Here is a 14650-nt window from a genome sequence, read left to right on the forward strand (position 1 = left end):
TCTTATTTTTCGGCTAAAAATCCTTATTTTGTACTTAATTGGAAGTATTCTGAACTTTCTGAACTTTCATGAATTAAAAAAGTGCCCGAAATCTTTTTCACTGTGCGTAATCTGGATGTTTATGGTCTATGAGATGCCATTTTATCTTTAATCGGTTGCAGCCTGAACTAATAGTCCCCATTTTGTCCAATTCCTCAAGTTTTCTTGACGTTTACGGACGAGTCCCCTTATTTCTTATATCGGATGTGTTGTAGCTAGACACTTTCTAGGTAACAATCCCCGTTTTGACTTATTTTGTGAGTATTCGAGGCCTTACGGTTACGGGCTAAATAACAGTCTCCATTGCATTTTATGTTGCAATTCCTACTTAGTATATACCGACGAATAATTTACTTGATATGAGAACCGGTGAGCGTCGGGGGTGAGCTTTGGGAAGAATTTGCATGTTTTTCTGAGCTACCCTACACCCCCGACGCTCACCGGTTCTCATATCAAGTTGCAATTCCACTATTTCAGTGGCACTTTCAGCATCTGGATGTTTAAAGTTGGTAGCCCTCAAACAATTATGGTTTTTTTATAATTAATATTTCTAATGGAAATTTTTACAAATGACTTTTTACAAATGACTGATGTTTTAGCAAAGTTTGAATACCCACATTCAACCCATTTTTTGATTTTAAATCATTTATTTTTGCGTTTTTAAATCTAAAGTGTCACTATTATAGTTAATTTGTCACACATTGACATATCAAAAAAAAAATTCATTTGCCGAACACATTTTCAAACAAATTTAAATAATTTTACTTTATACAAGATAAATAAGGAAAACTTGTTAAGTCACGAGAGAAAGATTGAATATATTGATGCAAAACATGTTTTTTATTGCAATATGCCACTCTTATTCTTAAAAAATGCCTGTATTGCACTTAATATTTCCAGCGATTTGACTCAGATTTTACTCAAATGCGACATATTGCGTAGATTAATTCAAGAACATTTTGAAATGAATTATTATTAAAAGAAACTTTTTTTTAACATAATTACCAACCTATTATCATTAACTGTGTTGTGCGCAGCGCCTACTATGCAAAAATGCCAATCTTTCACTAATATTTATAAGAAAATCTTGAAAACACCAATTATACTGCAAAACAAAGGTTTGGAAAATCTAAAATTGAGAAAAATCTTCAGTACAAATTCGTCGAGATAAAACAGGATTGCGAAAGTACACTAAATTCTCTGGCTAATTTAGCAATAATTGAAAAATCTTCAAAAAGCCATTAAAATAGGAGAAGTGCGATTTATATTATCGTAGTCTTGAACCAAGATACGCTATTTTATTAATTATTAATTAACTAATAAATTACAGACACGCGTAATAAATTCCTGTGTAATTATTACGCGTAGTTAATTATTCACTATTACAAACAGCGTGAATTTCTTTCAATTTATACAAATGAGTGTTGTGTAAAAACTACAGAGAGCGGTCGCAATTATAATTACCGCAATTTCTGACGGATGCATACAGAATGAATCTGTCTACTGTCGAGAGCCAGGATTGAATACTATTGAGGAATTCAGATCTAATCCCACAGCAGTTCATGGTAAATAAATATTAAAGTAAATACACTTTTTCTTTTATTTAACAAATATAATTTTATATTTTTAGATCAAACAATTATGAAGTCAAAATGAAATGTACTGGTGGATTTAGCTTCTTTCCGGATACTAAGAAAGTGGAAAAATACTTCTTCACGTCGAGACGAGACTTAGTGATAGCTGAATCGCCAGAAAAATATCTTTTTATCCGCATATCCAGGATGTGATGAGTTGCATTTTTGGGATTTCTAAATTGGTCGACTGCATTCCAGGCTGTGAATCGTGAGTTCTAGATCCAGAATAGAAAATCTGCCTTGGAATCTACTACCATTCTGCTAATTGCTGATTGTAGTGATCCTCTTGGAGGCAACCTGGCTGGATTCCGAGACTGAATTGGACTCGACACATGCGATGGGGATATTTTAACTTCTAAAAATTAGAATGAGTTATGAGAAGAATGTGATTGATTTTATAGGTTGAAGAAAATTAAGAGAGATGTAACTAACATCACTTACGCGCAGTTGTTTATCAATCCATTAAAACTTCTAATCACTCTTCACTTGCATACAATGAGTGTCCGATTAGCACCCTCTAAGATCTTCGTGCTCACATTTTCCATCAAAATTCTCCAGCAAATGTTATCCCATTGGAGCCGATTAAACCCCAGTGCTGTTGTTCACACCAAAAACATAACTTAACCTTTCCTTCAGCAAGATAACACAAAATTTAAGAAGAAGAAGAATATAATGAAGATGGTAAGAGTTTTGTCCAATTCTTGTCGACAACATTTCGAAAGGTTCGGTCGACATTTTTTCGAAAGAAAAATTTCGAAAATCTGACAAGTTTTTGTCCAATTGGGAAATATTTGGACAGAAATATTTCCAATCGTTTGGAAAATTATTTGCCCAGTATCTGTCGACATCATGTCGACGAAATTTGGGCAGCTTTCCAATTAGAAATAAAATGTTGATTGGGATATGTCTGTATTCTGAATTCATATAAGCTTTTGGTACTGGTTTTGCTTAGAAGATTACTGAATTTATCTACCTCTTATGGTTCACGCTAAACCTACTTATTTACTACTGATTTCAGTAATTACTACATAATTATATCATAAATATTGCAATTTTTTTTAAAGTAATTTCCGAATTTAACCTTAAGATTTCTTTTCTCTTAAGAATTTCATTAGAATTAAGCAATGAGCACTGAAGATTCAAAAGTTGAAAATCATTGACGAATATGCATTTATGACTTCTAAAACATACCTTATCACGTGAAAAATACTATTAATGTTTCATTATACCATTGAGACTTACACATTAGGAATGACATACATTACAATCATCGCCAGTTTTCCGATGAAAGTTTTTCTTGCAAACAATATAGAACTATATCACTAGGTACGTAAATAATTCAACTAATGCACTTAGTCATTTATTTCAACAAAAAAGTTATGGGATTATTCAATCTACATTTACAGTTTTTTGTTATAAGCCATTGTACTACTTTATAAAATCGATTTAAATATTTGTGGAATATTTTTGTATAGCAATTTCCTAATTTGTAATCAAGTTAGAAAACCAAAAATTCGCTTTAGAAATTTACTTTTTGTTGAAAGGGTTTCTAAAGTGAAAACCAAAAGGCTAAAACCTACCAAGAAGAGATAAATCGCAAAAACTCCACCAAGTTCATTCAAGTTCAAAGCTTTAGGAGCATTCCCGTCTGACACTGTTTTGAGATTATTTGGATCCAGATAGAGCGAATACCAGTGATGTATTAGACCATGTTCTAAAAACCTCCAAAGTTCTCTGTTGAAGGGATCTTTCAGATATGAATATTGTCGCATAAGAATACCAATATAGAACTGGACAACCTCGTGTTTGCTTACACTGAAACGAATATTTTTTGTCACATATTTATCATTTAAATATGCTACAGTAAGGGCGGTATCCACGAGAGCACCCTTGAAATTTTGATCCAGTGTTTTTAATCTGTATGCATCGATATCTGCAGCATCTATTAGAGTAAACATAGATCCGTAGAGTGATTCAGAAGTGAAGTACATGGCTACTCCTTCATCACCGTAGATTTTGAAATCTTTCTCGATCATTTTTGGTAGAGTATCCACAATCGAGACATTCTTCTGTGATTTTAGGAACCTGAATAGGGCTCCTTGGTAGCTACCCCTTAGGACAATGCTACATAGAATCCAGAGCATCATCAAGAAACGCGCAAAGTTCCTTCCAGGGGTCGTAGATAGAGTGCCACCAAGAAAGATATTGATGGTGTTGGTGAAGGGGATGTTGTTGCCTTGGCCGATGATGAAGGCCCTCGTCTGAGGTTTGATAAATTTGGTTATAGACACAACTATAGCTGATAGGATAAAGCATGCAGATAAGCAAGTCCAAGAACTAAGCTGAAAGGGAAACAAGAGCTTTTCCATGGCACCTATGGAGCTTCCAGGTGGAATAATTAAGATTAAAGGTGTTATGAAGTAGGTTATCGTGCTAGATATTGAGCTGTCGTAGGCGTCTGATGCAGGAAATGCCCCTATTGTGAAGTTGACTTCTGATCTGTAAAGCTGTTTAAAAAAAATAGATGTATTTAAGGAAATAAAGGAACTTAATAAGAACTTACCATACCACAGAGTCCAGTGGAATTGAGACCATCAACTATTCCCCAACGTTCATAGTGGGTCTTAATGATTGTGGAAAAGTTTAGACGTTTGCTTAAGGCTCGTGCAATAAAACCCTCAAAACCATTCAAGTAATGAGTGCCATCACCCAAGGTTGTGATCATTATAAAAGGTTCGTAGTCTAAGGTCCCTATTGTTAAATTGCACTTGTGAAAGTTGTCTACCTTATTCGGGAAAATTGTTATGTTCCGAATGAAAGAGTTGTTTTGAAATACTCTTGTGATAACTGGTTTAACCTGGCCGCAATGCTGATAGGTATAGGGGAAGTAGGTGTGGACGAAGGCCCTTTGAATGTTGTAAGGATCATATGAAACAACATTTACGTTGATGATGTATAGTTCCCAGCAATCATTGAGAATTCTGTTAATAATGTCCGTGTAGTTCTTCTGAACATTCGTTAGAACTACCGTGTAGTATCCACTAAAATCGAATTTTTCAGATGAATTTGCCTTAATGATTTCTCTGAGGAAAAAAAAATTTACTGATTTGAATTTACTTGACATATTTAAGTTTTGTTACCTGAAGGATTGATAAGTGTCCACAAAAAAGATATTATAGTAACGTAAGAAATTGTGATCTTTGCTACTACATCCCTCCAATCGGACGAGAATTCGATCATCGATTTCATATAGGACTTCATTGATAATTTCAGCTTGAATTATCCTACTTCTGTCATTTTCTGCTTCTCTTGTAATTATCACTTGATGCGATTTAACGCTATAGAATTCATTTATGATAGTTATCATTATTTTTGAAAGAGGATTTTCAAAGTTAACAATCGTAATATTGTATTTCTTATCATTCCTATCACATACACATTTATTCCTATGCAGGAATGCTACAACAATTAAACACTGAAGAATTCTCATTGCTCAAATGTAACACCGCATCTGTTCTAAATTCGCACTCGTTATGAATAAATTGTAAGCCAAGGTTTCTTTATATTAAAACATTGCGCTAAAATACAATCTGATTTTACTGGTGTTATTAGTGATTATTCCATTAGGGGTATCATCCACTAATTAGTGTATAGACTTTTTTTTATAGTACCAAGCATTATGACTTTCACTAAGTTAATTCAGGCAAGTTTCTATTACTTTTAATTTCTTTTTTTACATCCAAAGTAAAGCCATTAAAATTTTTTATGCATTTTTTTTGTTGCGTCTAAATTAAAACATCAATAAAAAGCACATTAATGGCTGTGGCATAACTTTTAGATCAGAAAAATCTCATGAAATCAAAATTTATATTTTGCCTTCACAGAAAAAATATTTTGTAAAAATGTTCGTATATGTTTGTGAATTCCTATGGGGGAGTTACGAAATGCTCGTGATTCGTATAACCCACAAACAAGTTCGTAAAAGTTTGTACTTTTTCACAAACATTGTTCGTAACATGATCATTTGACGAACATTTTTTGTACTTTTACAAACATTTATTCGTGAATGTTCGTAAAATTTTGTCATTTTTTCGTAAATGTTCGTAAAAGGCTCGACGGGAAAACAAACATTTACGAACAAATGACAACATTTTACGAACATTTACGAACAAATGTTTGTAAAAGTACAAAAAATGCTTGTCAAGTGATCATGTTACGAACAATATTTGTGAATAAATGACAAACTTTTATGAACTTGTTTATGGGTTATACGATTCACGAGCATTTCGTAACTCCGCGATAGAAATTCTCAAACATTTACGAACATTTTTACAAAATATTTTTTCTGTGTATGGCTATGTCACTCTTTGGCCATCAAATTGAATTTGGAACTTAAGCAAATTTGTTGTGCCAATTAAATGGGGAAGAAAAGAACGAAAGAGTGGGACAGACATATACAAAACGTTTGAGAAAGAAGGAGATGTGAATTTTGATTTCTTAATTTGAATTTGATATTTTTCAAATTAATTGCTCCGACACGCCTTTTAGATCAAAAAAAATTCGTTAAGTCAAAATTCACATCCCTTTCTTTTTCACTGTCTCGCACTCTTCTTTTTCTTTTAAACATCATACCAAATTAAATTTATTTCGTCCAATTTTAAGACCGAAAGGGTGGGATAGACTTATGCAAATTTTTTGACAAAGATAGGGACGCGAATTTTGATTTCATTAAATTATATTGAGCTAAATTTTCTTTTTAATTTAGAAAATTAGTCAATCTCCTAACAAATCGCAATTTTGTTGAAATTACTTCCATAATAAAAATCAAGCAACTAAAAGCAATTAAAACTAAAAAGACCACAAATATACCACTCAATTGATCAATATTCAATGGTTGAGGTCCATTTTGTTCTGATTGCAATTTTACATTTCTCAGATTAAAAAATAGCATTGACCAGTGATCAATAAGACCACTTTCTTTGTATCTCCATAGTATCTTATCAAATGGTACCTTCAGAAATGAATTCTTTCGCATAGGAATTGTTATGTAAAATTGCACAACTTGATCTTTGGTAGTTCGAAAATACTTATTTTTGCTAGCAAATCTCTCATTGAGGTATGCAACGCTCAATTCTGTTGTTAGAACAGCTCCTTTGAAGTTATGATCAAGAGTTTGAAGGCGATATTCTTGGTAATAACTACCATTTATCGTGACGAAGTGGTTATCAAAATTCGACATTTCTGAGAAGTATGAAATTAGGGCTTCATCACCGTAGATTTTGAATCCCTCGTCTATAAGTTTTGGTATAGTATCAACAAGAGATACCATTGTTTGTTCCTTGAGAAAATGAAAGAGAGCTCCTTGGTAACATATCCTAATGACAATACCCAGAAGAATCCAAAGCATGAGCAGGAATCGAGCAAAATTTCTGCCTGCCACTTGTGCTACGGATCCTCCGAGAAAGGCGTTGATGGTATTGATGAAGGGATAATTATTCCTCTGGCCGAAGATAAAAGCCCTCCTTTGAGGTGCTATGAACTTAGCAAAGGACACAACAAGTGCCGAAATAACAAAGCCTACAGCCAAGATACTCCAAGTTATAAATCTGAATGGCAAGACGAGCTTTTCCATGGATGTGTAAGGTCGTCCGGGTGGGATAAGAAGAACCACAGGGGTTGAGTAGTAGAAGAAAGTTGTAGAAACTGTATTAAGATATTTCTCATTAACTCCAAATCCACCAATTGTGAAGTCTACTTCACCCTTATACAGCTAGAAAAAGAAGTCCTATATTCCTTTGAGAGGCAACCTATTGCAGACTTACCATTCCAGAAACACCTGTAGACTTGTTTCCATTGAATTTACCCCAGAGATTGGGATGAGTTTTAAGGATGACATTGAAATTGAGATGGTCCATTAAAGCATTCAGGGCATACCCTTCGAATCCTCCAAAGATATGTCTTCCCGTATTTGAGACAGAGAAGGTCATATAAGGTGGAAAATTAACTAATCCAACGGTTAGGTGACATTTATGGAAGTTGCTGACTTTATCCGGGAAGATTGTAACGTTATTCATGAAGGTGTTGTGCTTAAAAACTCCAGTCACAACCGGTTTAACCTTGCCACAATGTTCGGAAGTGTAAGGAAAGTAGGTGATCATATAGGCCCTTTCAGTATTGTAAGGATCATACGTTACGATGTTTACGTTGATGATGAATAACTCCCAACAATTCTCAAGGATCTTTGTCACAGTATCCGTATAATTCCTATGAACACTCGTGAGCACTATCGTGTAATATCCCGAGAAATCAAAAGCAATTGTTGATTTCTTATCAAGAATTTTCCTAGAATATAAATTTATTTCAATTCCCATACTGATAAAAATTCCTGAAACAATTACCTGAATGATTTGTATGAATCAATAACAAAGATATTGTAGAAACGCGAAAAACGGCTACCCACAGCATCGGTATTTTCCAGAAGAAAGAGAGAAAAATCCTTGGAATCGTACAAGAACTCATTGATAATTCCTAATTGATTAATTTCACTCCTACGGTTCTCGGAAGCTTTTATAACCGACACTTCGGTTGATTCAACACTGTAAAACTCAATTATAATAGATGCAAGCATTTTCGACAAGGGATTACCGAATTTAAATTCGGAAATCTTGTATTTTTTACCACTCATTTGGCTACCACAGTTCTTGTGCAAAAATATCAACAAAAACAAACATATGCCATAAGTAAATTTCATGGCTAAAATAGTTAATTTCACGCGACAACCGTTGCTGCAAGGTTCATGAATTGATTGAATTAGACGTAGGCAAGTGTCTCTTAAAATATTAGTCCATTATGCGAACATCAGATTCCATTAAAGCCCATTAAGGGTGATATCTCTAACCGAATACAAAAATGCTTTGGTTTTTGTGATAATTGAAATTACTAATACCGTGATTCTAATGGATTTTTGCAATTTACTTTCAATGAAATGAATTCATCTTCTTTACTGCTTATAATTAGACTTTTTATTTAAAATTTGCTCCACGTGTTAGTGCTTATAATTGACTTTCATTTTCCAGTATTGGTTACAAGGATATCAAAAATGATTTTCCCCTAAGCTTTACGTATTTGAAGATTAGAAAGAATACTTCCTCAGCAAGGGGCAATAAATTCACACCAGAGACTAAGAGTATAAAAGAATATTCGAAAAAACTTGAAAATTCAAAAAACGTCAAAATTTGGAATAAATTGGCATTCGCTAGTAATAAATTCCGTAGTAAATAGCATTCATGAAACTCTGGTATCCCAAGAGAGCATAGAGAATCCCAAAAATTTCAAGAAAGTATCCTCGGACTCAAAAATTCAACAACAAATAACTAATAATGCATACCGAAAATATAAATATTCCAGAAAATTCTAAGAAAGTATTCGGAAATCATGAAAATGTATGCATTCGCGAATCCCAAGAAAATATTATATTCGCGAATCCCAAAAATCCAACGAAAGTATCGTCGAACACAAGAATTCAATACAAGATTTTTTAATGAAATATCTACTCAAGTATCCGCCAGTCCCATGAAAGCATTACCACATTTAAAAATACCTAGGAAAATATTAGGAAACTTTGAATCTGTATGCATATTTGCGAATCCCAAAAAAGTATAAGTGAATTCCAAGAATTCCAAGTTAGTATCCTCGAATCAAGATTTCGTGAATACCAAAAAGTATTTGTAAATACCAAGAAGGTATTCGAGAAGTATTTGCGAATACCAAAAGGTATTCAACTTCCTTTTTATAATTCAGAATTGGGGATCTCAGTGGCGGAATAGGCAAGACCGTTGGGTCTTGGGCGGATGAGATCTCTGACTCGACTCTCAAAATTGTGAGTTCGAGTCCCATCCGGTGCAAGCAACTGAATGTCGAGAAAAAGACATTTTCCAGTGTGATAAATCGTAATAAAATGTAGAGCCTCTGCCTAAAGACCTTTAGGAGCACGGAAGAGGCATTCACTACGGGGAAGGCGTTCCTGGGCGATCTACGATAAGCAGATTCTTAGATTCTTCTAATACGAGGCACATTGTAATGATTACATTGCAATACCAAATAAAGTGTCTCGATACTATTAAAAAAATCAGAATTCAGATTCAGAAAATATTCCTAAAACTGCTTATTCTACTTCTACGACTCAACATCTAATTTATTTAAAAAAGTCTTTGACTTTTGAGTAAAAAATATTCAATAATGAATTCGGATTTGATCTGAATCGAAGTAGTAAGACATCCACTGATCTTTGGGTTAAACCATTTATTGGAATTATTTAATAAGTATACAGTGAAGTAAAATTATTATGTTGGAAAGATTGGTTGTTGGTTATTGGTTCTTGTTTTTTTAATATAATTTAGGCAATAAAATAAGCTAAATTTCATAAATGCGAGAATCCTAAGTTTTCTTTGCAAATTATTCAGTAGGTTAATTTAGAAAATTGCACACTTTCTTCATAAGACGTGATTTCCTTGAGAGTAATTCCAAAAGGAAAAACAAAAAGCTTATCATAACTAAAAACAAGTACATGGTAAATATACCTCTAAGTTGATATAGGGATAGCGGACCAGGAACGTAATCACTGGTCTCCTTGAGATACATAGAATCGTCGAAAAGTGACGACCATTTCTGAATTAGGCCACTGTCCCAAAGCTTCATGAGTTCTCCGTTAAAGAGTTTGGTGAGGTAGGAGTCCTGTCGCAAAAGTATCGAAAATAGCAGTTGCAAAATCGGTGGTTTCAAAGTGTGAAACATTATGTTCTGCTTGGAGTATTGTTTGTTCATATAAGCCGCCATATATTCGTTTGTCAAAACCGCTCCTTTGAAATCATAATTCATTGTTTGCATTCGATACTTTTGTACTTCCTCAATTGTTGTAGGGACGTACATACTTCTATACTGCATCATAGATTCTAGAAAATAGTCAGCCGCAACTGCAACGCCATATATTTTGAAGCCTTCCTTCTGCATTTCATCTAAACTACTTATAGCCGAGAAATTACGCTGTTCCTTGAGAAATCCGAAGAGAACAGCCTGATAGCTGCTCCTTAGCACCAGACTCAATAGAATCCACATCATCAGCAAGAAGCGCGCAAAGTTCCGTCTGGGTGTATTTCGTAAGCTTCCTCCGAGAAAGATGTTGATACTGCTGATGAAAGGATAGTTGTTTCCATGACCAAAGATGAATGACCTCTTTTGAGGTTTCCAAAACTTGGCTAATACCACGACGGAGGTTGTCGTGATTAAAATACCAAAGATACATATCCAAACTGACAAGTGAAAAGGCATTAAGAGTTCTTCTAAGGCCGTATAGGGTCTTCCTGGTGGTATCATCAAAGTCAGTGAGGTATATTTGTAAGAAAAAGTGCTAGTAAAACAGCTTTCACGAATAGCAGAAGTTGCAAATGCTCCAATTGTAAAGTTTACTTCGCCTCTGCAGAGCTGAATTAAAATTAAATTTAAATAAATACCGAGAGAAAAGTTGTTTCAAAATCAACGAACTTTTGTACTATTTATGGGATTTAAGGCACTGAAAAGGCTGCTATAAACCCAAAACCTTTTTGATTAATTTTAGAGTATTCCTGGCAATGAGTTTCTGGTTCATTACGGGATTAATCTTAGTATACATTCCATTGGCGCTGTGATTTATAAAAATTATGGTACCGATTTTTGTACAATTGGTACAATGATTTTTAAGAATATTTTTACTTTGTATTTTGGGATTGACTTTATATTTTGGAATTGAATTACTATCATTTTGGCATTGATTTAAAAGCATTTTTATATTGGCTTTAGAACATTTCCGAATTTATTTCATGATTTAGGATTGACTTTAGAACATTTTAGAATTTATTTTAAAAATTTTGAAAGATATTTTATATTTTGAAATTGACGTTAGATCACTTTGAAATTGGTTTTAGAACATTTTGGAATTTATTTTTATATTTTAGAATTAATTATAGAATATTTTAGAATTATTTTAAAAATTTTGAAATTTATTTTATATTTTGAAATTGACTTTTAGGTCATTTTTGGAATTGATTTTAGGTCATTTTGGGATTAATTTTATATTTTGGGATTGATTTTAGAATATTTTGGAATTGATTTTAAAAATTTTGAAATTTATTTTATATTTTGAAATTGAGTTACGATCATTTTGGCTTTGATTTAAAAGCATTTTTATATAGGCTTTAGAACATTTTAGAATTTATTTATACAGCCCCATATAGTACTTAATATTTAAAAATAAAATAAATAAAATATTTTAAAAATTTTGAAAGATATTTATATTTTGAAATTGACTTTAGATCATTTTGAAATTGATTTTAGAACATTTTGGAATTTATTTTATATTTTAGAATTAATTTTAAAAATTTTGAAATTTGTTTTATATTTTGAAATTGACTTTTAGGTCATTTTTGGAATTGATTTTAGGTCATTTTTGGATTAATTTTATATTTTGGGATTGATATTAGAATATTTTGGAATTGATTTTAAAAATTTTGAAATTTATTTTATATTTTGAAATTGACTTTAGATCATTTTGGAATTGATTTTAGGTCATGTTGGAATCAATTTTATAGCCTTTTGAAATGGATTTTAGAATATTTTGCACTGATTTTAGAGCAATTTGATGTTGATTTTAAAAATTTCGAAACTTCTATTTTGGGATTGGCTTTGGATCAATTTGGAATTGATTTTAGGTCATTTTGAAATTAATTTTATAGCCTTTTGGAATTTATTTTTGAATATTTTGAATTGATTTTATAGAATAGTAGGATCAATTTTATAGCATTTAGGATTTGGTTTTGGAACATTTTGTTACTGATTTAAAATCATTTGGGAATTTATTTCATTTTTTGGGGTTTACTTTAGAACATTTCGAAATAGATTTTACAGCATCTTGGAATTGATTTTATAGCACTTTAGCATTGATAGACTTTAGATTATATTGACATTCATTTTAGATCATTTTATCATAGGTTTATTTTACATTTTAGCATTGACTTTAGAGCATTATAGCTTTCATTTTAGATTCTTTGGCAGACTTTAGAACATCTAGACTAGACATTGATTGTGTTAATACTAACCATTCCAAAAAGTCCTGAAGAATTCTCCCCATTATTACGTCCCCAAAGTTCTTTGTGAGTTTTGTGATTTATTGAGAAGTTAAGATGTTCAGCTAGAGCTCTTAGGATATTTCCTTCTAATCCATCGAAGTAATAGGTTCCATTTCCTTTAGGAATGATCATCATGTAAGGTGGAAATTGAAGGGTACCTACAGTGAGGTTGCATCCATGAAAATTGAGAAGCTTATCTGGAAAAATAGTTAGGCTCTTCCGTACGGTATCATTTTCAAAGATTGCGCTGAGTACTGGGTTGACCTCTTCGCAGTGATTTGCAGTAAAGGGGAAGTAGGTCATCATCAAGGCTCTGTCCAAATTATTAGAATCGTATGTGACAACATTTACGTTAATCATATGCAACTTCCAACACTCATTAAGGACTCTTATTACAAAATCCGTATGGTTCTTCTTGATGTTCGTCAACACTATCGTGTAGTATCCACTGAAGTCAAAGGCTTTGGTTGAGTTTCCGTAGAAGATTTTTCTAGGCAAAAAATTGTTTAAACCATTAATACTGTTATTATAGAGAACTAGTGGAATTACTACCGAAATGATTGGTAGGAGTCCACAAGGAAAATATTGTAGAACTGAGTAATGCTGGTTGGTATAATGGGATATTCATCTAGATGTACAAGTGTACTTCCGTTGATATCGTATAGGACTTCATTAACTATTCCTGATTGAATAAGCGCACTTCTACGATTTTCAGAAATTCTTGTTATTGTCACTTTATACGTCTCAACACTATAAAACTCCATAACAATATATCCTAATAACTTTGATAAAGGATTTTTAAAGTTCTCTTCTGGAATTTTGTATTTTCTAACACGATTTTCACAAGCAGTAAAGATATTCGTTCGAACTACCAGGAAGATTATTAAAAAGCAAATAATCCAAGCACTATTCATGATGAAGACTGATTGTCTTTACTTTACGATAGTCTTCCAAGGTCTGCGATGTTATTAGTAGTGTCACTAACTTAAAACCCTTTTATGCAATCTCTGCAGTTTTTTTTGTTATTTGTAAGGGCTATTAAGGTTCAAACGTTCATAAGTTTCATCAATTCTTTTTCTTCAAAGCTTATGTTATGAGTTTAAAAAATAAACATTTAATGCATTTGTGCAATTTATCTTTTCGAACGACATTATTTCCATACCATGTAGTAAATGCAATGATCATTAGTAACTCGACACTGGGGTGTTTAGATGTAATGTATTGTAATGCATTTGGTTTAGTGCATAGAACTATTAATTGACAAAATTACAAAATTTCCGAACACAGCCCGATTTTTGCGAAAATACTTCCAAAAGGAAAATGAAGAAGCTAAAACCGATTAAGATTACGAATGCCATAAAGATTCCAGTCAATTGGTCGAGGCATAGAGGCTTCGGCATTTTTCTAACGGGGGGTTCTTTCAGAAATTTGTAATTGTAGTATATCGAGGACCATCGATGAATCAAGCCACTTTCCATGTACTTCCTCAGTTCTTTGTCAAATGGTTCCTTGAGATAAGAATACTTTCTCATGTAAATGCAAATGTAGAGTTGAATTATCCTTTCTTTGCTGATGCGATACCGAATGTTATCCTTAAGGTGTTTCTCATTCATATATGCAGCAATCAGAGCTGGAGTTACAACTGCTGCCTTGAAGTCAACATTCGCAGTCTTTTCTCTAAGCTCGTCAACTTCCTGAGCACTGGCCACAACAAACATTGACTTGTACTCAGTCATTGAAGCAAAGTACTTGCGTGTCCCTTCGACACCGTAAATCCTATAACCTTCCTGAAGCATCTTCGGAAACGTGTCTACGACT

The 14650-nt window shown here is 33.0% G+C and overlaps 1 protein-coding gene and 1 long non-coding RNA gene across 4 annotated transcripts in view; one reads left to right on the plus strand and one right to left on the minus strand.

Annotated features, from left to right (window-relative positions):
• Positions 1-14650, plus strand: part of LOC129807711 (carbonic anhydrase-related protein 10) — a 196858-nt gene that overhangs the window by 166580 nt on the left and 15628 nt on the right. The window lies entirely within an intron of this gene.
• On the minus strand, positions 1675-2341 carry LOC129807713 (uncharacterized). The gene is made up of 2 exons (XR_008752305.1): positions 2115-2341; positions 1675-2028 (listed from the first exon to the last, which is right to left on the minus strand). It is a non-coding gene; the product is annotated as an uncharacterized LOC129807713 (long non-coding RNA).

Source organism: Phlebotomus papatasi, chromosome 3, assembly GCF_024763615.1.
Source record: "Phlebotomus papatasi isolate M1 chromosome 3, Ppap_2.1, whole genome shotgun sequence".
In the NCBI taxonomy this organism is placed as follows: Eukaryota; Metazoa; Arthropoda; class Insecta; order Diptera; family Psychodidae; genus Phlebotomus; species Phlebotomus papatasi.